We start from the raw sequence: 3,962 nt of genomic DNA, 5'->3' as shown, positions 1-3,962 counted from the left end.
TGATAAGTCATGTGTTGCTCAAACTAGTTCCCAAATTGCTCAACTAAGTGCTCAAGGTTCTCAATGATCTAAGTCATTCACAATTGTTGGTGTCTTGGTCGAAGGGTTGGAGGATGGTGTGTAGAAGAAGAAGTACACCAAGTAGAAGTTTGAGGTTGTCTAAGGATGAGATTGAGATCAATTGGAAGTTTAAGGTGCAACAACTCCTCACTAGCATCCAAATATATACCAGCTTGCTTGCACAAAGCTGCAATTAGAGAAGGGAACCATAAGCCTTCACGCTTTGATTGTGCAGTGTGAGTCGTGGCTTTGTAAATTATGCGGTCAACATTAATTGTGTGCCCAGTCATGATGGAATGAATAAGAATTGTTCGATCTTTTGTGACATTACTAAGATGTGTGGTAGGAAGTAATTTGGAAGCCAAAAAATATAACCATATCTTAGAAGTTTGTTTCATTTGGTCATCACATTCCTCTTGAATGAAACTAGTGCATTATTTAAGAATCACCATTCAGCACCTTCCTCATAGAGTATACAAATTATATCATTCGAATCTTCATGCTTAGCCAAATATTGACAATATCCATCATTTTTAATATTAGGAGTTTCATAAAATTCAATGATGGCATGGCTTGAGAATGGAATTAATTTACCTCACACAAAAACAAAATCATTAGTAGCTTTAACAGCACTAACATAAAATTCTCTTACTAGAGGGATATTCGTAGTTGCTGAAGAGGCATAAAATTTTTCCAGTGGCGTCCATCAATCATTGGTTGAAGGTCAAGGTGTGTAATCAACCCTTGATCCATTCCTCATTTAGGTATTGTAATTTTGTTGGCTAGACACAACAATTGGCGTGTCTAGCCACAACGTTAACTAACATAAATCTAGTATGATAAAACAGACCCCTGGAATTTTGTCTTGCTTGTTTGGGTGCCATTTTTAAATTTCCAACAATTAATTCTCAACCAAAATAAAAGAAAAATACCAACAAAACACAATAGACCACCCATAATATCAGCCCATATGCCTTTTCATAAAAATTAATTAATACCCATAGTATTAAGGAAAAATCTAACAATTTTAATATTTCTAAACTACTAGGCACAAAAAATAATTTAAAATTACGAAACTTACCCATACTCCCCAATTTCAACTTCTTTTACAATTTAAAGCACAAATTGACAGAATCTACCATACTTATAAGCTAACTAAGCACATTACCTCAAGGATTATCAATATCCATCATAAATTCCCAACAAAATAAATAATGTAAAGTAAATCAACAATAGTTAAAAAAATTGAAAACTTACTTTAAACTTTTGAGGAAATATGTTGAAAATAAATGTGTAATGAAGGTTTAATGATGGGCTGGGGTGGGGGGGGAGGGTTATATAAGGGGGCCATATACAGGCAATGGGAGGGGGTTTCAAGGTAGGGCAGCCCACAACAAGGGAGGCCGTGACCCATGGTAAGACTGCTCGTGAGGCCGCGGCCCTGGAGTTTTAAAGTCGTTAGGTTGTAGCCTCCCTTTTAGGGAGCTGCAACCCTGATAACCCTTTACCCTTTTTTTTCTTTGGAAGGTCATGGCGTAGGGGCTAGTGGGCACAGCTCGCGTTTTGACGCAATTGACAGGTCACGACCTATCCCTTTTTTTCTAATTTTTTTTATTTTTTTGAAACTTTTTTAAGGGAGCTTTAAATGTACTTGCAAAATAAAAATAAAGTGTTAATAATTTAATAATGAAATAAATAAAAATAATTAAAAGAAAATAAAAGAAAGTAAGTTAGAATGCTTGGGTTACCTCCCAAGAAGTATTTGATTTATAGTTTCAATCTTGACTTTTTCTTGTTTAAATTACGTCGATAAGTGTGATTAAGGACCTTTGACGATCGAAATCGTCACCTCAATAATGCTTTAGTCATTGTCCATTCACTTTGAAAATTGATTTATCATCAGTTATCTCCATTGCTTCATAAGGATATACTTTCGTCATTGTGAACAGTCCAGACCAATGAGATTTCAACTTTGCAAGAAATAATCTTAAACGAGGATTATATAGGAGAACATGTTGGCCAAACTCAAAATTTCTCTTTATGATTTTCTAGTCATGCCATCGTTTTGTCTTCTCTTTATAGATTCTTGCAATCTCATATGCTTCCTGATGAAATTCATCTATCTCATTAAGTTGCCAAAGACGCTTTTCTCCGATTGCTTGAGTATCAAAATTAAGTTCTTTAATTGCCCAATATGGCTTGTCTTCAAGCTCAACTAGAAGATGACAAGCTTTTCCAAATACCAATCTATAAGGAGACATCCGAATTGGAGTTTTATATGCACTCTTATATGGCCACAAAGCATCATCTAGCTTTTTCAACCAATCTTTCCTAGAAAGACAAATAATCTTCTCAAAAATTCTTTTAATTTCTCGATTTGAAACTTCAACTTGACCACTCGTTTGAGGATGATAAGTAGTGGCTATTTTGTGCTTGACTCCATATTTGGCCAAGATTGCCTTGAAATTTTTGCTATAGAACTAAGTTCTTTCATCATTAATTATGGCTTTATGTGTACCAAAATGGGTAAAGATGTTCCTTTGCAAGAAGTTTACCACTACTTGAGAGTTGTTCCTTGGCAATGCAATAGCTTCAACCCATTTAGAGACACAATCAACAGCAACCAAGATGTATTCATTATTGAAGGATGGAATGAATGGACCCATAAGATCAATTCCTCACACATAAAAAATTTTGACTTCCAAGATGTTGTTGAAAGGCATCTCATGTTTCTTAGATATATTGCCTATTCTTTGACATCTATCACATCTTTCAACAAAATTATAAGTATCTGTGAAAAGATAAGGCCAGTAAAAATCTGATTATAGAACCTTTGCAACTGTTCGTCTTCCCCCATATTGTCCTCCATAATCAAATGAATGGCAATGATCAAGAATATTTTCAAATTCTTCTTCACGAGCACACTTTTTAATTATTTGATCTCCATAATGCTTGTAAAGAAAAAGGTAATCCCACATGTGGTATTTGACATGACATAAGAATTTCTTCTTTTGTTGAGAACTAAATTCGAGAAAGAAGAGTTTACTCACTAGATAGTTCACAAAATCAGCATACCATGGCAAATTTTTCACCTTTTTTACATGAAACAATTGCTCATCAGGAAAAGTCTTACTGATAACTGTTGAATTCCCAACTTGTTCTCTATTCTCTAGTTTAGACAAGAGATCTGCCATTTGATTTTTTTATACCCTTACTATCTTGAATTTCCATATTGAATTCTAGGAGCAAAAGTACCCATCTTATCAAGTGTGGTTTTGCATCTTTCTTCTCGATCAGATATTTAATTGCTACATGGTCAGTGTAAACAATTACTTTAGTACCAGCAAGATAGGAACAAAATTTGTCGAAGGCAAAAACAATAGTAAGCAACTCCTTTTTCAGTTGTGGTGTAATTTGCTTGACTCTCATTTAATGTTCTACTAGCACAATAAATAGGATGCAAAATCTTTGCTTTTCACTACCCTAAAATGGCACCAACTGCATAATCAGTAGCATCACACATTAGTTCAAAAGGAAAATTCCAATCAAGAACAGTGATAATAGGATCAGAAACTAATCTTTTTCTCAATTCAAAAAAAGCATCATGGAAAGCATCATCAAAATTAAAAGGAGTATCATTTTCTAACAAATTATATAGTTGTTTAGAAATTTTAGAAAACTTTCTAATGAAGTTCCTATAAAATCCAGCATGTCTTAAAAAACTACGAATGCCCGTAATAGAGGTGGGAGGGGGAAGTTTTGCAATTATTTCAATGTTGGCTTTGTCTACTTCTAAACCTTTACTGGAGACTTGATGGCCTCAAACTATGCCTCCTTGCACCATGAAGTGACATTTTTCCCAATTTAAACTAAATTAGTTTCTTCACATCTCTTAAGTACTT

Source organism: Theobroma umbraticum, unplaced genomic scaffold (genome assembly GCF_002168275.2).
Source record: "Theobroma umbraticum cultivar Fairchild unplaced genomic scaffold, ASM216827v3 scaffold_34.0, whole genome shotgun sequence".
NCBI lineage: Eukaryota > Viridiplantae > Streptophyta > Magnoliopsida > Malvales > Malvaceae > Theobroma > Theobroma umbraticum.
This window is presented reverse-complemented; position numbering follows the sequence as displayed.